Source organism: Eschscholzia californica, unplaced genomic scaffold (assembly GCF_041429995.1).
Source record: "Eschscholzia californica isolate CP2 unplaced genomic scaffold, dmEscCali1.0.p SCAF_4, whole genome shotgun sequence".
Lineage (NCBI taxonomy): Eukaryota > Viridiplantae > Streptophyta > Magnoliopsida > Ranunculales > Papaveraceae > Eschscholzia > Eschscholzia californica.
Genome location: NW_028238461.1, coordinates 51,022,120 through 51,047,782, shown reverse-complemented (window position 1 = coordinate 51,047,782; position 25,663 = coordinate 51,022,120). Strand labels below are relative to the sequence as shown.

Genomic DNA, 25,663 nt, shown 5'->3' with positions numbered 1-25,663 from the left:
TATGGCCAAATATGTGTTTATGCGTACACCAAAGAAAGAGTTATTACCAACACACATTTTTGTTACGTCTCTAATAAACTTTCTAGACGTAGATATTTTCTTTTATTGTTTATCCATATTACTATAATGTCAAAGGCAAAATTATGACTATATATAAGAACTTATACGAAAATCAAGAGCGTGAGTGGTAGACTTTTGAATTGAGTATGGCTATTTTTGTATTTGAATCAACAAATCTATTTGATATCTTAATTTTCAAAGAGTTGGTCTCGTCCTCGAGCAGGTAGGATTGAAATGAACTTGGATGCAGCTGTAAAAGATGGCAGGGTTGCAATTGCAGCTATAGCTAGAGATCGTAAGGGATTGTTCTTAGTCGCAGTAATAGAAGCTGAAGCTGTAGTTGTGTCCGATGTGCTAGTGGCTGAGACCATGGCAGCTAAATTGGCAATTAATTTAGCCAAGAATTGGAACTACACCAATGTTAGTTTGGAGGGGGATTCGGTATGCGTCATTTCGGCATGTAAAAGAAGGGAAGAGCTGCCCCATGGCGTATAGAGCTTAATATTTCAAATGTACAGTTGAAGGTTCAAAGCTTCGATTATATTGAATTTCAGACATTGTGCCCGGACGAATAATAGTATTGTCCATTTACTTGTAAAATCAGTGTTTTCTAATAATGTTAGTCATAGTTGGGTGGCTTCGAACATCCTATCTTGCATTAAACCAATTGGCGGCTGATTTTGCCAATATTTCGTTTGAATAAAGTTAGGCCTCGCCTCTTCTCATCAAAAATAAAAAAGTACAATTTCAAATCTAATACATTAATTGTAAAAATACGGTGCATAATACTCTTATTCAATTGAAAAACAAGATATCGAAAAATTCGTACACCATGAAAGTAGTTTGAATTACAACGTTTTTTTAGTGTACTAAGAATGTCACATGGATCTAATGTTATCACAAAATGTCATGAAAGAGACAGTTTTTGCAAAACTAAGGCCCGCCAAAAAGCAAATAGTGGAGGAGGATATTCAACAACAAAAAAATAGTGGAGGAAATTTTCCGGCTAAATATGTGCCTCCTATGGCCATAAATCTTGCCCACGATTTGGCTGGTATGCCTCATAAGGCCATAACGTGTGGCATGCTCCTATTTTTCCTCTTCTCTTTTCATTCTCGTTTTACTTTTTGCATATTTGATTTGATGAAAATTAACCAACGGTTTCTAATTTCTTACTCAACTGGCAGGAGAGGAGAGGCAACAATTTATGTATTTTTTTTTTGTTGAACTAAGCAACAATTTATGTTTGGTTTTGGGTAAGATTCAACTGCCTTACTCAGTTATACATTGTACATTTATTGGCTTGAACCCGAACTTCAAATGGTTTAAGGAATAAGCACTGGAGAGTTCCGATTGCATCAAACATAGAAGAGGTTCCATTTAGATATAGTTATTAATTAGCCTCTTTCTCTCTCTCTTGATTTACTCAGTTCAATTTGATTTTTGATTGCCCTTTCATTGCTTCTCTTAATATTCAGAATCTTGGAGGTTAGCATGATTGGATATAAGGATATTTTTCAGCTTCTTTGCTCCCTAGATTAATTTGAAGTCAACTTTTCCAACTCTTATAAACAAGAATGCTCAATCTTTAATTGTGAAAATACTGTTGTATATTCTACTACTACCTCCCCAAGGAAAAGTTTACCTTAAGAATCTCCTAGGGTTTTGAATGTAAAATAGAACCCCATAACTCTTGTTTGTAAGAAGAGATGTAGTCTATTTCACTTCTGAATGCTTTGTTTAGAGCCCACTTAGTTTGAGTGAGCACAGATGGTGTTTCCATTATTTTAAGATCAAGTATCCCATAGAACTATATGCACTTTGCATGATGTTTTAAGCATTTGCTTTTTACTATGTCGGAGTTGTGCATTGATACGTTTAGTTGCTACTTTTATTAATGACGCAGTGATACCCACATCTACATATCAGAATGATGTACCTCGAGAGAAAGGAATCTAGTTGTGTGTCAAGCGAAGATCAACAAGTGAATGAAAAAGTTCCGACCCGAAGAATTAATCACAAAGAGAAGACCAAAGCTCTCGTTTTGATAACAGACTGAAGAATAATTTTTGATTTATTTCTTGTTTCCGGATGTACTTTAGAAATGACTACTCTTGTTTGGATGTTTTAATTTTCTTTTCAGTGTGTCCTAATTGTAGTATAAATCAATAGGTTGTTTCCTTATATTAGTTGAAAATTATGTTTTTTTTATAGTGATTTACTCACATTTAATTTTGTCTTCGGATATGTATTTTTATTTGGTATTATGGTATAAGATAAATTGCTTAGAGATTGAAACTAATTTTGTGGCGAGAAATATAAACTATCATCAGTAAAGACCATGGTTCGACTCTTAACTTGCAAATAAAACCCAAATGTTCTTATGTATTTCTTATGTCTTTACTGATCTTACCATGGTACTCTCTGCAGGGACCTAAGAAACTCAAACTTATCTGGCCATCTCGTACCTGAACTTGGGAAACTCGAACATCCACTATATTTGTATGTCTTCACAACACACAAACATTTTTTATTTTATTTTCCAAGAAAATGTTTGCTATGGATATCATGCGTTAAATTCTTTCCCGTTGTTTTATCTCGTTGCCAGTAATTGCCATTACACATTTCCATGGAACTTTACGTGGTCTACCAATTTTAAGTATATGTTTGTGTTGTATTATTTTAGCAATGGGTGTAATTTGGAAAAAAACATACCGGATGCTAACTACAGTTTCTAATCAAGTTTAGTACGAGATAAAACATTAACTTCAGTTTCTCGTTCCTGATTGATGCAGAGAGTTATACGAACATAACATTCAAGGGAAGATACCAGTTGAACTTGGAAACTTGAAGAGCCTTATCAGCTGGGATTTATACAAAAACAACATTTCTGGGGTCATTCCACCTGCATTAGGGAAGTTGAAGTCACTAGCATTCTCGTAAGTGAAACTGAACTGAATGTCAATTGTAGAGACCAAAACTGTATTTATGGGTCAAAAACTTAAAATTCAGATTTTGGAACAATTGCACCTCCTGAATCCTGATTCAAGTGCCAGGATGGGACAGGGATGTGAATTCTAAAGTAAAATCACCTAGGACTAACTATGTGGTGACCATATATTTCTGAGTTTATTGTGTTGATTTATTTGAAGACGTCTTAATGATAACTGTATTGACTGGAAAAATTCCAAGGGAACTTGTTGGTGTTTCAAGCCTTAAAGTTGTGTAAGTACTTCCTCATTTGCTTTCTTCTAACTGTAGTTCTTACTAGTTACTTCTACACGTACTGACCTCACTAAAACCACGATGCTTTCAGAGATGTCTCAGACAGCAACTTGTGTGGAACAATCCCGACTAGAGGGTCTTTTGAGCACATGCCCTTGAACAAGTAAGTTATTTATTTCCACATTTTCTAATTGATCATGTGCACTTCTTAAGAGGACTGCTTCTAAACTTCAGCTCGTACTTATTACTTAATATCCACGTAAATCTACAGTCCAAATTGTTTCTGATATTTTTGTCAGCATGTCATACTTCTTGCTTATACTATTGGTTTTCTAGTTTTTTTTATTTCATCGAACTTGCAAGTAGTCTGATGCAACTTCTTGACAAAGCTCTTTACTGATGTCATGTGCATGATATAAACATAAGTTTCGCATCCTTTGGTCTTGTATCTTGTAATCCTCACTTTCCTCCTATTTGGGTGTGTTTACCAGTTATTAAATCACTAGCTGAGAGAAACAAAACTAGGTTTTATCTTCTACTCAAGTCTCATTTCAGTAAGCTGACCCACCTCATCAATCGAGGTAGTGGTTTATTAAGTGGCTCTTAGTCTCATCTGGTGTATCAGAGTTACCTCAGAAATATTTTGTGAAAGTTCATGTTAGTTGATAGATTAGAAGACATAAACTGAAATAAAGAACACAATAGTTTACGTGGTTCGGTCGGAGGATCACGACCTACATCCACGGAGAAAGCCAGAATGGCTACATACTTTATTATCCAGAATTGTGGTGATTCGTTACAATGATTTATTAGTAACCGAATGCTTAAACTCCTAGAACCCATCTCTTATTTATAAGGTTTAGGGTTTCCTAGTTTCTCCTAACTAAACTAGGAAACAGTATAATCTCTACTTAATATTACTATTAAATAGTTACAAGAGATATCCTTGACAGATAACAAAAAGGCTTATGTGCTTTTCGTTACAATGATTTATTAGTAACCGAAAGGCTTATGTGCTTTTCGTCGTTTTGGTGATTAAAGGTGAAAGGCCTGGTGTTATCAGATAACAAAAAGATCAGTAACCTGAACTTCTCTGTTGTTTGGCACATACATGTCTTCATGTCCTGATCCAGGTTGGCGTTTTATATCTCAAGTTTCTAGTTCCGTGTTGTTTTTGTCTATCCTACTGAAATTCTCCTTCATATTATAGATTGTAAATGCGGGCGTACATCTACAGTATTTTTATGGCTGACTTCTGTTATCAACGACGTAGTTTATGCCAATGGATCAAATATGCTTCTTGGCTCTGGATTTCTCAGAAAAGAATGAAAAAGAAAGAACGTATACATAAAGTGCAGCGAACTAACACAGGTAGGACAATACGCTTAAACTGAAAATTTAATCCGGAGAAAGCATGGAACTTGAAACCCTTTTTTTTCCTGGTCTCCTTATGTAGGTGGTTGTTCATGTACTATTCCTTTTCTTAACAAATTCTATTGATGCCATTTGACTTGAGAATTTTTATATTTTTATATCACAAACTACTGCCATCTCTCTCTATCTGCTAAGGTGAAGATTGGGAACTTTTGTTACATCTTGCATGAAGTTTAAACGTTGATATTATCACTAATCTTTTCTCCGAATTGCAATCTTCTTCCATATTAGTCGTTGAAGGTTGCATGATTGTCTATTAGCATTTGACCTTTGTCAATAGCAAAGCTTGCTTTCCTTTTGGCTATCGTTACTCGAGTTTCCACATCTTAAATGCAGTGTGCATACTTATTCGTTTTGGCAAACTGAATTTCTTAGACAGACACTCACTTTTTGACCTATTTCTTTTGCAATGACGGTGTAGCTTCGAGAACAATCCTCGACTGGAAGGTCCAGAGTTGCAGGGACTTGCAATGTACGATACAAATTGCATATGAAAGCTTCCGTGGTAATTCAGTTATTATCACAACCGTACTTACTGTTAAATTGTTTTGTTTTTAGTAAGAATCGACATGGGGTATAACTTTATAGTAGTATATTGTATTTGGGTATGGGCGGTATAATGTACTAGTAGTAAAAGCACTACTATTATGTTGTAAATCTATAAGCTAGCAGCTCTGGGTCAACTATTATTTTGCATATTTGTAATTGTAGTATCAGAATGCTACTTGTGCCAAATTTATTGCTCCTAGTTGGTTTTCTATTCAAAGCTTTGGTTTTCTCCTACTTATGCCAAAATATATTGCTCCTAATTGGGTTTCTATATTCAAAACGTCTCTTAAAAACGAATAAAATATATAATAAAATTATGGTAAAAATAATACAGTACTATAAGAAGCTTTTATCAAATCCATTTGGTTTGAAATAGAAAAATAAAATCTTCTAATCTTATTCTTCTACCTTTGTATGTACTCATCAAATCAGGACTATCATCTCCATACATTTTGAAATAGAAAGAGATTCTCGGTTGGAAGAGATGAAATCAGAGAGAGATTATTGAGAGAGAGAGAGAGAACCCCCATTTTAGAAAACCCCCTCTAAAACCCTATATCCGGGTCGAATCAAGTAAACGAAAGTGAACTCCTATGGTTAATAAGCAAAAGAATTGGTTCAATTAATGCAAATGGTACATTTTCAGTTGGATTTTACTAGCCATTTATTGAATAAATTACTGTGAAGATAATACGCGAGTGACATACTATCCATGTGTCATCAATAATAACCAACTAGCCATCCCATATGGTGTAAATTTGATATAACAAAAAATAGCTTGGGTTCATACAGGAGTAGGGGTGGGAATGGGCTCGGACAGGTAAGTCCATGGACAACCTACCATCCCGTTCGGGTGGAACGGACCCAACTCATACTTGTCCACTTGGACGACCAGACAAACCAGGCGGCATTTCGGTTGTTCTTTATAGAAAAGCCCGTCCATGTCTGTTTTTCTACCTAGACGTGTGGGACATGTGCAGATGTGCTGATCGGGCACCACGTATGGCCGACAAATGAAATTAAAACAGAATCACCTATTTCATTAGTTTAGTGAACAATAACAATAAAATTAAATAAACTGGATTAATATCTTCCTAAAGCCTACATATAGGTGAGATGAATTCACAAAATCTCATCAAATTACCTAAAATCATTAAAGATTCTACAAAACATATCTTGAAAACCCCGAGAATTTTATTCAAACAATCATTGAAAATAAGTGAGAAGGTAATTTTGATGAAAGTGTTGATCGTTGGTCCTAATTTCTAGGGTTGTTTTTTGTAAGTTAAGAGAGAGAGATTATTGAGAGAGAGAGAGAGAGAGAGAGAGATTGATGGGATAAGAATTCAGAAATGGAAAGAAAGAGAATTAGAGATGTTATGGACAGTAGATGGGAGCTCTCGGCTGGAACAATCTTTCTTCTCCAACATTTTTCTTAGAGAGAGAAATAGATATTATTTCTATTCTCTGGTTATTTTTAGAGAGAGAGAGAGAATCAGAAAGATATAACAGTTTTTTGCTTCCAGTAACAGAAAGGGATTTTAGAGAAAACTTTATGAAGAGATTTGATTGATCTCTGTTACTATATTCAGAGAAATGGAGGTCTGATTTAGGTGACTCATCTTCTTCTTATAAATACAAGAGAGGCTAATCTCACCATAAAGTTAAGAGGAAAGCAAATAAAATTTGTGAATCTAAAGTTAACAAACCTAGAAATCTTGCACCATCAAATACTACTTTGAAGAATTAACAACAGCATAAGATTTCACTAAAGAACTAATAAACCTCATATCCATTTCCTAAAATATCAATAGCCAATCATCAAAATTTCCTAAACAAATCAACAATTCTTCATAAACTAAGACCACGTTCTAGATTTCAAGAAGTGAAGAAACTGAAAACGCCATTACTAGTTGTAACCCATTTCTCACTCTTCTTTCAAACATACATTTCCAAGAATGTTGATAGTAAAAACAAAGCCTAATTCATCAGAAAACTACTACTACTACTATCTCTTAACTAGCTAAAACAATTAACTAATAATCTTTCAGTTTGATTTAAAACCCAAAACTACTTACCTACTCAATCCATACAATCCCATCATCAAAGAAGATGGTTGCGATTAATACGCCACCTGATTCATCAGTTAGGGAGATGATGAACTCGACGAACTCAGAAACAACACTGCCATTTCCGTGATGTAGCACACTAGTACTGTATCTCCAACAGGAAGTGAGATGGGTGGAGATGTCCACACATCTCCACCCAAACTCTTCATTTCAACAGCTGCTAACGGGTCGGATTTTAGGGAGTAGTTCATCCTTCGGTTACCTACTAAATCCTTCATAACAACTACATACACCAATCTCATTTCAGTAGCTTCTTCTTCCTCTATCTCTTCAACATTCTTCTTGTACACTACTTTGGGTCTTTTGTCAATATTTTTTATTTGAAGAGAGGGGTAAGATGATGCATCACGTCTTGGGAAAGTCACTCGGTTAGGTTTTGGATTGACAAAATTTTTCTTGCAGAAGTCAAAAAAAGAGATCAGGGAAGGATGCATTTTGAAGGAAAAGGTGCTCTGGGTTACTGTTCTCTCTCTCTCTTCAACTTTCTTCTTGTAAACTACTTTGGGTCTCTTGTCGAACTTTCTTATCTGAAGAGAGGGGTAAGAAGATGCATCACGTTTAGGGAAACTAACTCGGTTAGGTTTCCGATTGGTAAGCTTGCTTTTACAAAACTCAAAAAAAAAGATCAGGGAAGGATGCATTTTGAAGGAAAAGGTGCTCTGGGTTACTGTTCTCTCTCTCTCTCTCTCTCTCTCTCTCTCTCTCTCTCTCTTCAACTTTCTTCTTGTAAACTACTTTGGGTCTCTTGTCGAACTTTCTTATCTGAAGAGAGGGGTAAGAAGATGCATCACGTTTAGGGAAACTAACTCGGTTAGGTTTCCGATTGGTAAGCTTGCTTTTACAAAACTCAAAAAAAGAGATCAGGGAAGGATGCATTTTGAAGGAAAAGGTGCTCTGGGTTACTGTTCTCTCTCTCTCTCTCTCTCTCTTCAACTTTCTTCTTGTAAACTACTTTGGGTCTCTTGTCGAACTTTCTTATCTGAAGAGAGGGGTAAGAAGATGCATCACGTTTAGGGAAACTAACTCGGTTAGGTTTCCGATTGGTAAGCTTGCTTTTACAAAACTCAAAAAAAGAGATCAGGGAAGGATGCATTTTGAAGGAAAAGGTGCTCTGGGTTACTGTTCTCTCTCTCTCTCTCTCTCTCTCTCTCTCTCTCTCTGACATCCATTACTCTCTCTCACTGACAATTTCAAACCCTACTATGAGAATAAAGCAGTAGGGTTTTTTTCCTTTTTATCTCAGTTTAGTTGTTTTTGCCCCTTAAAACAATTTTTAAAATTCATTATACAGACTCATATAGTATTTTTAAATAATAAAAACGTGTCCGTCCCATTGTAACCATAACAAGGTCGCGGCGCAATTAGGGGTGTCGGAAACGGACCAGACAGGGGGTAGTCCACGGTCACTTACTCTTCCGGTCCAAGCGGAACGGACAAATTCTCGATTTGTCCGTTCGGACATCCGGACAAATCAGACAGTTACTTGACAAAATTTGGTTGTCCGTTGTTCGTTCGTGTCTCCCTAAATTGCCGGATAATCCGAATATCGGACCGGTCGGACTCGAACACAATGTTTCTTTTTTTAGTTTGAAAAATTGGCCCAAAAAATTGGTCTAGCTACAAAGCCAAGGACAATGTAGCCGGCACCCGTTGAACATATTACGTTAAACCACATAATTATCAATAATTTTTCATTGCAAATGTATAGTTGATTTGGATGGGAAGGGTTTTTTTTTGTTCACAACTTGACACCCTCATAAGCATGTTAAGTTGTTCACCACCCTTTGGTGTAACGGATGGACACCCCTCTTAAGACCATGAGGTCGTGGGATCGAGTCTCGGTGGAAGCAGTTGCCATCAAGATTTATCCTATGTAATTTAGGCTATGAATAATGTAATAATTTGTCGGGCTTTAGGCCTCTTTCATTCTCAGTTTAAATTAGGCGGTTATCGTGCTCATTACATGTCCATGATGCATCAATGCTTTGTAACGACTAACGTAGACCGTAGTCGAATTCTCCAAAAAAAAAAGCATATTAAGTTGTACTTTTTGTACTAAACCAAATAAAAAGCTAAAAGTCTGTGAAGAAACTTTGAGACCTCTTTCGCCTAATAACTCCTTCACTTTCTAATATAACTTTTTTTTTTGTTGAACTTTTCTAATATATATAACTTTTTTTTTTTTTTTGTTGAACTTTACTAATATAATTTTTTTTTTTTTTTTTTGTTGAAACACTTTTCTAATATAACTTGCCATGGAAAAAAATATCGCCCAGGGTAGTAATTGGGTGAGTTCCTACTTTGTGGCATATCAAGGAAGTCAGCATTTGAGATGTATGGAAAAGGAGTCGAAAGTGGAGACAGGGAAAGTAGATGGATGGGATAATACACATGTAATTCTCTGTTGGCCCATCTCACACAAAAACAAAAGAGACAAAAGTTTGCTCCCTATTTCCTTGCCATGTGGCGCAAATCGGTGGGTAAAACAAAACAGCTAGGGTTTTATCAGTTATATAGTATACTACTTACTAGTTCTTTGCCTGGAGGTTTACACCTCTTTCTGTCTATCTCTTGAGATTTTGGAATTCTAATTTAGGGTTTTGTAAATGTTCTACAACTATCTAGGGTTTTTTATCTATAAAAAAAAAAAAAAAAAGGTTTTTTTTATGAGATTTTAGCCAAAACTCTCTAGACTTTGGTTAAAAAAGATCTATCAATTTTTTTTTGTAGGCTTCAACTCCCTATGGCGTTTTTGTAAATTACCTAATATAGGGAATAGACTAAACTAACCTCATTGAGAAAATTAAAAACTCTCTCTTTCCTATCCCGTTTTTCTCTCTCTAACCAGAAAAATTATAAAAACTCCCTCTAACTTAGAATAGGGTTTTGATAATACCCCTCTTTCTCTACTCTGATGATACTAACCCTAATAATTGTTAGGCGTTCTCTAGTTTCTTCATTTCGCTAGGGTTTTTCTGAGGCATTCTCTCTTCTCTCCAAGGTGAAATCTTCTTAAGGGTTTTGTTCCCTTTTTATCTCAATTTCTCTCATAATGCGAACCCTAATCTCCGAACTCAATTTTGTTTTCTCTTTATCTCTAGTCTGTGACTCTTTAGAGTTTCGGGTTTAATTGATTAGTATTTCTTTGGTAGAAGAATGTGTTTGGTAGTGATTGTAGTACTTAAATTTATCCAAAATGACATAACGAATGGAATTTCAGCAGGAGAAATTAGGGCTACTGTGATGTATATACAGAACCTATTGATTAGGGTTTTATTATTGAAATTGTTAGTGTTTAACCTGGGGATCATACAATTATGCGTCAGCAATAATCAATACACAAAGAATATGGCAGAATTGAGAGATCAATTGTGATATTTAAAATCGGTGGGCTAAAAATCTAATTAAGAACAAAACAATAACATTTTATGATATTAAAAATTGTGCCAAACAGACATAATTATGCTAGTTTAATACTCTCGTGTAAAACTAATTTTTTATGCTCTTTTAATAATTGGAGATCCAATTAAGTTTTGGATTCTTTTTTATCAAGTTTATTAATACTAACCCAAGTTCTAAGATCTAACTTATTATTACTTTTTTTTTGTGTATCCTAATCTAGTATCAATGATTGGACAAACATAAAATCATAATTCACATAATGTAATAAAATATATGCCAAAATGTCTTTTGTCACATAGATACATTGTTGAAAATTTAACTATGAATGAGTAAAATAACCAATAACAAACAAAATAACATATGGCGTAAAGTAATACAATAAAAAAGTACATGAAATAGACTGAAAAATGCATGCTTTTCGACAAACATAATTGTGAGTTAAATCTTTTTTAATGTGTTTTAGTGAAAAATGGGTCAGCATGTCGTTCTCTAAGTAGTTTTTTTTGAATTGTAATTTTTTTTTTGAATTGTGTTCTCTAAGTAGTTGTACCATCTCCCGTCAACAGATTCCTCAGCCTAAATAGAATTTCAAACACGTTAGGCATTAATTATGAGTTAGAATCGGGTCCCAACTTTGTTTTTTCAACACTACTCTCGCAAACCATCTATAACTTATTTTTAAGTCTATGTATCTCTTGTTAGATGATATTTGGAATACGAGTAGCATAGCCTATCAACCTAACTCTAAAACCATGTTAGCGCGAATACTTTTTTTTCTACAGCAATGATGTTATGCTCGCCAAGTATTTCGGCCAAATTCTGATTGGGGTACTTGGAGGGTTCAGATCTAGTGAGAGAAAGTGATTGACTCTCTCACTAGATTATGTCCGTCTAAGTACCCCAATCGGGATTGGGCGGAATACTTGCGGAACATAGCATCATTTTATTTTTTCTAATGAAGTCATATTATCTGATTGAAGAGACCTAATTTAATTAGAGTATATGAATCACATTTACATGAGGTTTTTTTTTTGAACCACATGGCGAGTGCTATACTTCCAAACTGGATACCACGTTTGAATCCCCTCACCCCACTTCTGTCTTTTGAAATGCAGCTGCTGATCGGCTAGCAAATAAAGGTTGCTCATTGGAAAATGCTAGTTGGTGGAGTGTTGCGCCAAATTTTATTTCTTCGTATAGGTTTAGATGACTTTGATTCTTGGGTACGTTATGAGATCTTTGGTTATCAGAGTCAGGCTTTAAGTCCCCCCTTCTATTTGTAATTCTTTTTCATTTATTAATAATATCAGGTAATGATATCTAATGATAGATGCTCCATGATATCTAATGATAGATGTTCCATGAGGTGTCAACCTAGTTGGGATGTCATGTAAAACATAGTGAAGATATCACTCCTTTTTTATTTAATAAAAGAAAAAGATACCACTTTCATTTCGAACATTGCGGTGCCTATATCACTCATGATTCTTTTTATACATTCCTATTATTAAAATAATACAAAAATATCTTTTTCGAATAAACTTAAATTGTTCGGGAAGATTTTCACCACGCAATATCGGACGTAGAGGTGTCAACCCAACTTCTCAACAAAAGAAAAAGGAAAAGTCAAGCAAAAGATCATGGTATCTTTTTCTTTTGGATATTGCTTTTACTCGAAGAGGCCTAGGTCAAAGGCCAAAATTGTAAAGGTTATGTTTTTGTTTCTATCTTTGTTGAATGAATTGTACAATTTCATTTCCGTCTATAAGATTTTTAACTAACTTTATCCAAGAAAAAACTTTTGATGGCCCCGTGTACTTGGACTTGTAAGTCGATTAGGGGTTAAGAGATCTTGAGTCGAGTAACATCTCTTCCAATAATTTCTCATCTTAAGTTACTTCAATCAGGCGTAAATGATGTCCGTCAATCAAACTCGTTAGTGGAAGGATACATTCTTCTCATATGTCAATTACATAATAATGTGTCAAGTTCTAGATCAAATATCATTGTTCACTATATTGAACTAAATCTCAATTCGTATTGTTCACTATATTGAACTATACACACTCATTACATCCAAAATCGATTTAAGCACAAATTGTGCCAAACTGAACAACAACAACAAACAAAAACAACGGTAAAAATAAGAACAACAAAAGAATGTGTGATCAAACAGAATAAAGAAAAACTCTAGTTGTGACCATGAGACCCCCTTCATATTCCAAATTGCACTCCAATCCAAACCCAAAGCTTAATATCTGAATTAACTGGTCAAAATTCGCTTCATTTTCCATGAAACTCCTCCTATTTTTCCTACAGATGATCTGGTTTCTTCCACATAAATAACCCGTCGAACCATTCACCAGAACCTCCATTGATGTCGACATAGTCCATGATCTGTTACCTCAAGTCATCTTCTCGTTTTCAGTCTTCCGAGAGGAGGTTAAACTTTGAGATACATATGTATATATTCATCGTTTTCGAGGGAGAGCGAGAAACGGTTTGAAGGTCATTACTAATCCAACCACTTCGATCACATTTAAGATGAAGAAAATCATGTGAGCACCTGCATTGCGAGGAGCAAAATTCTATTCAATATTTGAGAACAAAAAATGATGCCAGGATCATGTTTAAATAATAGTGAACCAACCCGGTGATGACACGTGGCGAAGTTTCACGTTTCACATCAGTTAGAATCCCGTGTTTGTTATGTTACCAGTTAAGTCAACGAAACAGAGGTGTTTTGTATTAGGTTCCCCCGTGCGTTCCACTTTAAGTCCCTCCTCGCTTTCTAATCTGGACCGTCAATTGGGGCGACGGTCCAAATTAGAAATCCGTGAATCCCTTCCCCAAACAGCATTGTTGCTTAAGCAACCCTAAACCTCCCTTCTCTCTTAACCTATCTGCCTAAAAACCTAATCAAAGAAGTATGTACAATGTCCCACTAAGACTCTCTCTCTCTGCAGCGGTGATATTAGTTATTGGTGGCCCATTTGGTTTATAAACTGTTTCTAGGCGGTTACTAAGTAGTTCCTGGCCGGAAAACACCAGACCAGGCGGTTTTAATTCAAATTGTTATAGATCTGATCTGAGTTTGTTCCTCCGGCGAAGGGTCATCCCTTCGCCGAAACCGTTTACCTTCCTTTGTATTTTGTTTTCCCTCCATTAATAGTTTTTCTAGGGTTATCTATTTTGTAAATCGCTTCCTCTAAAATGTATTTCGGGTTGTTTTCTCCAGAGATTGGTTTAATGGTGGTGTGGTGGTAACGTGATGGTGGTGGTGTTTACTGATGGTAGTGGGTGGGGGTATGGGAATAGGGTTGTGGGTTATTTCGGTGGTGGTGATTTAAAGATGGTGGTGTGACGCAGCGGAAAATTCAGGAAAGAATTAGAACTTCGTCTAAAACTTATAGAACCCAGAAAAAGCCTTTAGATCTCCGTCTTAAGACTTGTAGAACCAAAACTAACTATATTAAACTAAAATACTCAATTTTATTGATCAAAACTTGAATGAATAAAACAACTCCTAGATCCCCTTTATATAGACTTAAGGTTTCCTTAACCTAATCAAACTCAAATAACAATTTCTAATAAATAAAATACTACTTTCCTAAACCTAATCAAATTCTAATAACAACTTCTAAATAAATAAAATACTAGAATCTAAAACCTAAAAGGTTTTCTAAAAATATAAAACTGCTAAAAATAATAATCCTCTACGAACAAAAATATTATACTAATAAAATAACTAGATTTTAAGATATCCAAGATACTTGGAATATCTCATGAAAATCTCCCTGCATCAGTCTCCTCCACTTCAAAGAAACTCGCCTCGAGTTTACTAATTGAGTTGAATGTTATCTTGATTGACACTCCCTTGATATATCCTTCTCGTGAACTATGCATAGGAATTACCAAACTTTCAGATTTGACTGACGATTTTACTAGGCCATAAATTATTTTCTGCCTATATTTGTAATTTGACTCAAGCTCTCTTTTCACCCCAAAAATAAACTTGTACAGATCATGAGTATAGTGATTGAAAATTATGAACTTCGATGAAAACTTTCTAATAAAACTACTTATCAATCCATGTGAAACAATTTGAGATTCGCAAAATTCTAAGAACGGATCTTCGTATGAAGGAACTTCAATTGGACTAATGTCTGACTTCCGAAGTTTTTCACCTTCCTTTGATTCAACTTCTTGAACAACGTTTGTCTCAATTTCCTGAACAACGTCCGTTGTCTCAATTTCCTGAACAACTTCCTTTGAATCAATTGGTTGAACCACTTCCTTTAACTCGATTTCCTGAATAATTTCTTCAGAAACAAATTCCTTACCGTGTAAATTAATATCAGGAGACTTATTTGTGAACACAATAATATTAGATTTTGATTTGTGAGTAATATTACTTGAACTTTCTATGCTCACAATTTGTGGAGGTTCAACATTCTCTAAGGGAGCTGTTTTTACCTTTTTAATGTTTAAGTGAGGTTGTTCTTCCCTCCGAAATCCAAACTTCCTATATTCCTGTTCCTGAGCTTCAATTTTTAGGGCTAAGTTGTACGCCTCCTGAATAGTCCATACTGTAGCTATCCCCACTTTTTCTCGCAAACTAAATTTTAATCCGCTTAAAAATCGATTTGCTACAACATCTTCGTATTCTATAATGTTCTCCATATTGTTTCTTTGAGCCAATTTTGAAAACTCGTCATAGTACTCACTCACTGAACGCAACCCTTGTCTACAGTTTTGGTATATCCTTAACAAGTGTTGTTGATAATCAGGAGGTAAGAACCACTCCTTCAAGTTCTCTTTCATAGACGGCCAACTCTGAATTGGAGCCCTTCCTTGTCTCTTCCTTAGAAGTTGTAATTGATCCCCCCAATCTGCAGCACTCCCTCTAAGTCTATAAACAATGATTTTAACTATCTGCTCATTGAGAATAGTAGCACACTTATTAGTGACATGTCGTTCGACCTTATCTAGCCAATCGAAAAACTCTTCAATAGTTGAATACCCATCGAAAATTGGTATTTCTTCGTTGATCTTATACTCATTATACTTTCTACGTGGGTACACTTGAACTGAAAAACTGTTACCATGATAGTAATTCTCCATATCGAGTGATTGATAACAAACTAGAAAATACTAATAATAATCTGATTCTTCTTCTTTTTTTTTTTTTTTTTTAAAACAACTTTAGATGCATCTTTGGCAAATCCATCGATGTGTTCTAAAGTGATCTTCGCGTAGATGATATCGAACCAGGCAAATCCTCGCTCTTGATGCAACTGACGTAGCGGAAAATTCCGGAAAGAATTAGAACTTCGTCTAAAACTTATAGAACCCAGAAAAAGCCTTTAGATCTCCGTCTTAAGACTTGTAGAACCAAAACTAACTATATTAAACTAAAATACTCAATTTTATTGATAAAAACTTGAATGAATAAAACAACTCCTAGATCCCCTTTATATAGACTTAAGGTTTCCTTAACCTAATCAAACTCAAATAACAATTTCTAATAAATAAAATACTACTTTCCTAAACCTAATCAAATTCTAATAACAACTTCTAAATAAATAAAATACTAGAATCTAAAACCTAAAAGGTTTTCTACAAATATAAAACTGCTAAAAATAATAATCCTCTACGAACAAAAATATTATACTAATAAAATAACTAGATTTTAAGATATCCAAGATACTTGGAATATCTCATGAAAATCTCCCTGCATCATGGTGGGTGGTGGTGGAGAAGAGGGTTGTGGGTAAGTTCTGTGGTGGTGTCTTCACGATGGTGGTGGGTAGTGGTGGTGGAGCGATGGGTTTTATGGCAAAATTTGGTGGTGTTTCGTGATGGTGTTGTGGTGGTGACGTGATTTCTGTGGTGGTGTGATGGCGGAGGTTTTCTGAAGACAGATTTTCGGCGACAACAACGGTTTTTCGGCGACGGGGGTGGTTTCCGGCGAAATTGACGGTTTTCTGGCGATAACAACAGGGGTTCTTTCTGTTTCTCTTTTTTTGTCAGACCTTTAGGCCCTCCTTTCTCGGATCGTTAGGATCCTTTTGTCAGATCTTTAGGGTCTTTTTTCACTGATATTTAGGATTCTTTGTGTCTGTGTCTAGTCCAATTTCTTTCTTTTCATGAGGCACTTTGTATTTAAAGTATGTAACTCTCATGAAGTTTTCAGAAGAGAGAAATAAGAATCATCCATGTAACATTGTGATTTAATCACTTATTAATGGAAATTGTTCCCTTGATTTCAAAAAAAAAAACCTAATCAAAGATCCAAACTCAAGTTTGAATATTTATCTTCACCAATTTTTGTAAGGTTTCAATATTCACATTGTTGGTAAAGTTTTGTTTTTGAAGATCCATCCACTCTCAATCCAACTCAACTCCAATTTCTGAAAAATTTTGAGGTAAGTTTTTACAATACCAATAAAACCTAGATTATGTTTCATTGCTCATATTTTATTCAACTAGTTAAGTCAATATTAATTTTAGTATAATAATATCTAGTTTTAGTTTGATAATGGGTTTTTACAATACCAATAAAACCTAGATTATGTTTGATTGCTCGTATTTTATTCAACTTATTAAGTCAATATTTAATTTTAGTTTGATAATAACTAGTTTCAGTTTGGTAATATTTTTGACTTACGGGTTTTACAATACCAATAAAACCTAAATTATCTTTGATTGCTCGTATTTTATTTAACTAATTAAGTCATTTAATTTTAGTTTGGTAATATCTAGTTTTAGTTTTATTGAGCCAACCTTTATTTGTCGTATAATCGATCTATTTAAATTGCACTCACTTGCATTTGTCGTCAGCTATTACTTGGACGTACCTCTTTGTAATATATATTGTATTTTTTTACTTTTTAGTGACTACTTCTGTGGAGAAATGACTTCAGAAAGTGGATATCTAGAGCACAATGCTGAACTAGAAATGGAAGTAGAAATACCTAGGTTTGGAGTGAAGTTTAATAGTCTTGAAGAGTGGTACAACTATTGTCTTTGTTACGCCAAGAAAGTGGGACATCCAGTGGAAAAGACGTCACAGAGAAGAGTAAAAGGAATTTTAAGATATGTTCAGCATTGTGCTCTAGAAAGGTTCACCCGGGCTCCCGCCCACACCCGAGCCCGCTTGGTGGTACCCGAAGGGCACCCGCAGCAACTACCAAAGGATTTGCGTTACTGGGTATATTTACTGCCGCAGGTCAATATCCAGCGGCATAGAAACGTCCTAATTACAATAGAGAACAAAAATTGTTCCCAACAATTTAGATAGTCTAAATCACTGGAGAGAGAAAGAGCTGAAAAAGATTCCCAAGGAAAAGGCAGTCAATAGTAGGGCTGGGAATTCTGCCCGTGAGCCCGAACCCGTCCACAGGCACCCGAACCCGTCATTGACCACGGACGTCCCAGGCTCGTCTCGAGTGCAGCCCGCCCGGTCCGAAAGAATGTAGGGGGCGGGCTCGGGTGGAAAGGTTCACCCGGGCTCCCGCCCACACCGGAGCCCGCTTGGTGGTACCGAAGGGCACCCGCAGCAACTACCAAAGGATTTGCGTTGCTGGGTATATTTACTGCCCTTGAGGTCTTCAAGGTTTCAATACCAATTAACCAATGAGGATATGAGTTGAACTTTTCTATTGCATGGATTACCATTTTAACTACTTATAACCTAAGTCACCAACCTTTCTTTCATAGATTTCTCAATGTGGGACTAAAAGGTTTTGTTAGAGTTGGAAGTCTCTCCGTCATTTGATTAGTCTCACATTTGGACAAAAGGAGACTATGCTAAGCTTATAAAAGGGTTTGTGTGACAAATTTTTGCTAAGTCTCCATACAATTTAGTCCCATATTGGCCTCTTTCAATTGAAAAAAGTCTTTGGAGTTCATAAAATAGACTCCATGGCTTGGCTTAGGTTTTCATTACTTGTGTAATTTCTAATAGCTTTACAGACACCGCTGAGAGTTGGCACATTAGTTGTTACCCGATGCCCGACTGCTCGAAGCCTGTCTCACCCGAGTACCTAAGCGGGCATGGGCGGGCTTTGAGCAAGGGATACATCAAGATTACCCGCCCGTTTTGCCCGAGTGCCCTAATAGCCACTCAGAGGATATGCCCGACCCGAGCCCGAAGAAGAACTACCCGTGGGCGTCCATACCCGCTTGATTCCCACCCTTAGTCAATAGTCAGCCATAAAAGAAAAAAAAAAGAAGTTGAAATTGTGATTGGGTAGTTTTAGGTTAAAAAGATAACCCACCTAACCTCATGTAGAGCTTCTTTCTTTGTAAGGTAGATATGAAAAAAGGTAGATATGAAAAAAAAACTGTCACATTAATTGAGATACTACTACTAGTACTTGTTCTTTTCTTGTGTAAAAAAAGATTTCAACTAAAGCAAAATGAACAGGGGGGAAAAGAAAACAAATAGGTCTTCCTTGGTTGTGCTTTCCCCAATTAGATAGATAGTTGCAGATTGCAGTGGGCAGAAACCCTGTTGTCTGTGTTATTTTTGATCTCTTAATTGGCTGAAACCCTCCCTCCCTCCTCTATTAAACAAGTGTCAAGTGTGTGTGTGTAAGTCATTAAATGAGCCAGGTCTCTACTTCTTACTCTCTTTCTTTTTTCAGACCAATCTCATTTGATGAGATTGTTAGCTGAAGTTTGATGTTGGACCAAGAATCTTGGCCAAAGATATTTGAACCAGAAGAAACCCTTATTCCTGTAACTCTAATTGTTTCTCATGAACAACAACACATCAATAGAGATAAAATTGGGAACAAGTTGATGTTGTAACCCTAATTGCTTGCTTCTTATAACCCTAATCTTGTAAACTAAATGGAGAATGGAAAGCTTGCTGATGTGTTTTTTTATTTTGGAAAGAGATAGAAATGGGAGCGAGAGAGATAGAGCTGGGAAGAGGGGGAATATAACTGCGGACGACTATAGACACCCGACTCTTTTGTAATAGCGACCAGACTACATGCAAAACTAAGGCTGCCAATAGTGATAATATTCGAGTGCCCTTAGAGTTCTTTTCAAATGATTTCCTTCCGCTTCCTCTCATTCTTGATTAAACATTGTCATCTAGTCGGTCCATTTTCAGACTGGATTATACCCGCATTATGCATACAATCCGATAATAGTGGAAGAAATAATGCCAATTATTAAATGTTTAACTAATTTCTCTAAATCATTCACTCAATGATGTTTTTCAAGTATTGGTCCTCACATATTTGAAATCCACCACTAATTAGATAGAGGACTATTTAGAATCTGATTATTGAATCTTGTATTTTAAAAGGTGTCTTCGTACCATGTGGTTTAAAGATACATGTTAAGTCATATATACATTTATTTTCGAAAATAAGTATTTCTAGCGACCATTTCAAGTTTTTGTTGCTAAAATTGTTGTTAAAACTAAGGAGAGAAATTTATATTTCCTCCAACGTCCTAAAAAACATTTGGTGACATAATTTAGGGATAAAACAAAACTTTGTTACCAAAAGATGTATCTACGACCATATCATTCATTGCAAAAAAATATTTTCACCCACAAATCAATAATTGCTGCAAATTATATATTTTGCTACAAATTTTTCTTTCGTCGTAAAAATTACCAATTGTGACATTATTGTTTGGTTGGTGAAAATGTTTTTTGCGATCATTATTTTCGTCTTACAAACTTTTTTGACATTAAAATTTCAATGTTAAATAAAGATGAAGCAAAATCATATTTGTCGACGATGTCAGAAGCTATCTATCGTTTCCGATTGAAAAATGCTAGGTTATTTGTTCTTTATTCTTGGAACTTTTGTTAGTTTACCTCCAGGAAAAAAAAAAATGGTCGCCCTTATCAGCAAATTTGGACAATATTAAATTTTGATTTTGAACCATCTTAAATTCTGTAATTCGGTTTTTAAATACACAAAATTCAAAAAAGACTTACTTTAGTAGGATCCTAATGGAGGGTGGAGTTATTTCTGATTCCGTCTAAACCTTCACTCATACTTTGTAAAAGGTGGTGGAGAATAAAAGTGAGGTTTCATAAGACATTCAAAATGAGGGGGCACGACATTGAATCCTACTATTTTACCTCTTGCTACTAAAGTTGGGTCTCGTGGTCCATTTTTAAGTCCCATGCCCAAATATGGCCAAATATGTGTTTATGCGTACACCAAAGAAAGAGTTATTACCAACACACATTTTTGTTACGTCTCTAATAAACTTTCTAGACGTAGATATTTTTTTTTTTATTGTTTATCCATATTACTATAATGTCAAAGGCAAAATTATGACTATATATAAGAACTTATACGAAAATCAAGAGCGTGAGTGGTAGACTTTTGAATTGAGTATGGCTATTTTTGTATTTGAATCAACAAATCTATTTGATATCTTAATTTTCAAAGAGTTGGTCTCGTCCTCGAGCAGGTAGGATTGAAATGAACTTGGATGCAGCTGTAAAAGATGGCAGGGTTGCAATTGCAGCTATAGCTAGAGATCGTAAGGGATTGTTCTTAGTCGCAGTAATAGAAGCTGAAGCTGTAGTTGTGTCCGATGTGCTAGTGGCTGAGACCATGGCAGCTAAATTGGCAATTAATTTAGCCAAGAATTGGAACTACCGAATGTTAGTTTGGAGGGGGATTCGGTATGCGTCATTTCGGCATGTAAAAGAAGGGAAGAGCTGCCCCATGGCGTATAGAGCTTATCATTTCAAATGTACAGTTGAAGGTTCAAAGCTTCGATTATATTGAATTCAGACATTGTGCCCGGACGAATAATAGTATTGTCCATTTACTTGTAAAATCAGTGTTTTCTAATAATGTTAGTCATAGTTGGGTGGCTTCGAACATCCTATCTTGCATTAAGCCAATTGGCGGCAGATTTTGCCAATATTTCGTTTGAATAAAGTTAGGCCTCGCCTCTTCTCATCAACAATAAAAAAGTACAATTTCAAATCTAATACATTAATTGTAAAAATACGGTGCATAATACTCTTATTCAATTGAAAAACCAGATATCGAAAAATTCGTACACCATTAAAGTAGTTTGAATTACAACGTTTTTTAGTGTACTAAGAATGTCACATGGATCTAATGTTATCACAAAATGTCATGAAAGAGACAGTTTTTGCAAAACTAAGGCCCGCCAAAAACCAAATAGTGGAGGATATTCAACAAAAAAAAAATAGTGGAGGAAATTTTCCGGCTAAATATGTGCCTCCTATGGCCATAAATCTTGCCCACGATTTGGCTGGTATGCCTCATAAGGCCATAACGTGTGGCATGCTCCTATTTTTCCTCTTCTCTTTTCATTCTCGTTTTACTTTTTGCATATTTGATTTGATGAAAATTAACCAACGGTTTCTAATTTCTTACTCAACTGGCAGGAGAGGAGAGGCAACAATTTATGTATTTTTTTTTTTGTTGAACTAAGCAACAATTTATGTTTGGTTTTGGGTAAGATTCAACTGCCTTACTCAGTAGGGGTGAGCATCGGTTGGTTTTTTTCGGTTTTGGCTCAAGCCGAAGCCGAATCAATAAGTGACGGTTTGACTAAATCGTCGGCCGAAGTCGAGCCGATCATTCGGCCGGCCGACGTGGTTCGATTCGGTTTGGTTCGGCTCGGTTGAGTTCGATTGATCGGTTAGCCGAACACAATTTAGAGAAAATTGTAAACTAATATTGTTCATTTCATTGCATATGTCGAAAATAAAAATTAAGAACCCATCATAATTTACCACCATTACATATGCCGAGAATGAAAATTAAAAATTCATCGTACTTTTCCACCATTACAAAAAAAAAAGTAGAAGTGTGAATACAAAATTTATAATTTTAAGAATGAGTTGTGGTAAATAGAAAATCAGTGAAGACTTACATTTAAAACATTTCAATCAAGTTGAATAGGTGGTTGATGAAGGCGACAACAACAACTAGGAAGGATGATGGATAATAGTATGAAAGTCTTAGATTAGGGTTTTTTAATTTTTTTTTTTCCTTTTAGTTTAAAACTTTCTAACTGTACAAAATTATTATTTCATTTTTCCTTAGAGTTCGGTCGGTTCGGTTTGGGCGGTTTCTAAAAACTCAAGTCGAGGCCAAACCAGACCGATTTTGGGTTGCTCGGTTTTTCGGCCGAACCGAGTCGAATGGTAATCGGTTCGGCTCAAAAATCGATCGGTGCGGTTCGACTTGGTTTGGTTCGGCCAATTGGTTCGGTTTTTGCTCACCCCTATTACTCAGTTTTTCTTGATAATTTCTTTTTATTATTTTTTAGGGTTTCTGTTATGAATCATAACTGAAATTCTCGACTGGTGCATTGTACATTTATTGACTTGAACCCGAACTTCAAATGGTTTAAGGAATTAGCACTGGAGAGTTCCGATTGCATCAAACATAGAAGAGGTTCCATTTAGATATAGTTATTAATTAGCCTCTTTCTCTCTCTCTTGATTTACTCAGTTCAATTTGATTTTTGATTGCCCTTTCATTGCTTCTCTTAATATTCAGAATCTTGGAGGTTAGCATGATTGGATATAAGGATATTTTTCAGCTTCTTTGCACCCTAGATTAATTTGAAGTCAACTTTTCCAACTCTTATAAACAAGAATGCTCAATCTTTAATTGTGAAAATACTGTTGTATATTCTACTACTACCTCCCCAAGGAAAAGTTTACCTTAAGAATCTCCTAGGGTTTTGAATGTAAAATAGAACCCCATAACTCTTGTTTGTAAGAAGAGATGTAGTCTATTTCACTTCTGAATGCTTTGTTTAGAGCCCACTTAGTTTGAGTGAGCACAGATGGTGTTTCCATTATTTTAAGATCAAGTATCCCATAGAACTATATGCACTTTGCATGATGTTTTAAGCATTTGCTTTTTACTATGTCGGAGTTGTGCATTGATACGTTTAGTTGCTACATTTATTAATGATGCAGTGATACCCACATCTACATATCAGAATGATGTACCTCGAGAGAAAGGAATCTAGTTGTGTGTCAAGCGAAGATCAACAAGTGAATGAAAAAGTTCCGACCCGAAGAATTAATCACAAAGAGAAGACCAAAGCTCTCGTTTTGATAACAGACTGAAGAATAATTTTTGATTTATTTCTTGTTTCCGGATGTACTTTAGAAATGACTACTCTTGTTTGGATGTTTTAATTTTCTTTTCAGTGTGTCCTAATTGTAGTATAAATCAATAGGTTGTTTCCTTATATTAGTTGAAAATTATGTTTTTTTTATAGTGATTTACTCACATTTAATTTTGTCTCCGGATATGTATTTTTATTTGGTATTATTGTATAAGATAAATTGCTTAGAGATTGAAACTAATTTTGTGGCGAGAAATATAAACTATCATCAGTAAAGACCACGGTTCGACTCTAGAAGAGAGAAAGAGGGAATAGAAGAGAGAGAGAAGATGAAGATTATGAAACAATTTTTTATCAAATTAATTTTTGGGCTAAAAAGAAAATATGTCACACAAGTCAATGTTTATTGACTAAGTCCTTGTGTCCCTGAGAGTTTTTTTAATTCCTCAAAGCCGTGGCCTAAATTATCTTGCTGAATCATTTGTTTTCTGATTTTTTTTCTTTACTCTGAGAAGTCCCTAACCCTTGCTGAATTATCTTGCAACAAAAGAAAAACACAAAAGACATTCTATTATTCATTAAGTTAATGAAATAGGTGATTCTGCTTTAATTCAATTTCTTTTATCTTAGTTTAATTCAATTGATGATCTTTTATCTTAGTTTATTCAATTTCTTTTATCTTAGTTTATTCAATTTTATTATTCATTAAGTTAGGTCCCTTCGATCAGATAATAGGTTTTTTTTTTCTTTTTTCGAAACCAAGGGAACAATTTCCATTAAATTAGGTCTCTTCGATCAGATAATATGACTTTATTAGAAAAAATAAAATGATGCTATGTTCGGCAAGTATTCCGCCCAATCCCGGCTGGGGTACTTAGACGGACATAATCTAGTGAGAGGGTCAATCACTTTCTCTCACTTGATCTGAACCCTCCAAGTACCCGAATCAGAATTTGGCCGAAATACTTGCCGAGTATAATATCATTGCTGTAGAAAAAAAGTATTCACGCTAACATGGTTTTAGAGTAAACAAAGGCTTTAAATAAGCGGACTCCAGTTTCATCAAAAAAGCAAAAAACAAACTCGAGCAGCGCATCAAATAGCCCCTTTTCCCGAGGTTTGTTAAAATCTTTTAATTTCCCGCACGTTTGTCCGTCAAAATTCTATCCGGCGGGCAGGTGGACTATGAACGGCTCGGTCACCGAACGCCCACGGACCCTCAGGACGCGGGCGGGTTCCGGGTCGCGGGCTAAAATCCCACCAATAGGGCGTACTGATTAGTGCAAAGAAATATACTTGTTCACAAATTACAAGGTGACCAATACGTGGACAACTAATTTTCTTATATGGACAACTATTTTCGGGCCAAGTGCGAGTCAACTATGTTAGAGTTATTTGACTTTGATTTAATATGGGGACACACCTCCATAAAGCCTTAAGTATTAAGAGTTAGTGATTTGTGGACCATTAACAAAAACAATGTAAAAATAGACATCTTCATCTTCTTCTTCGTTCCTTCAGGGCTGGTACTTCAGGGGTGGGCAATACCAAGATAATGGCAGAGAGAAAGTGGAAGAGAGAAAGATTCTGATTTTATTTTTCTCACAAGAACAACCCAAACCCAAACAAAGTAATGCTTTGATCATTCAGATCTTAACATTTCATGGAGACAATAGGAAGAAAAAGTAGAATACTAAAATGATTTACCCATGGCATGAAATTTGAAGAGATAGAGAGTAGTTATA

General features: G+C 35.4%; 1 pseudogene; it reads left to right on the top strand.

Moving 5' to 3' along the window:
* The first annotated feature begins 294 nt into the window (after window positions 1-294).
* LOC147545801 (leucine-rich repeat protein 1-like) lies at window positions 295-5,213 on the top strand (annotated as a pseudogene).
* Window positions 5,214-25,663: the final 20,450 nt, after the last annotated feature.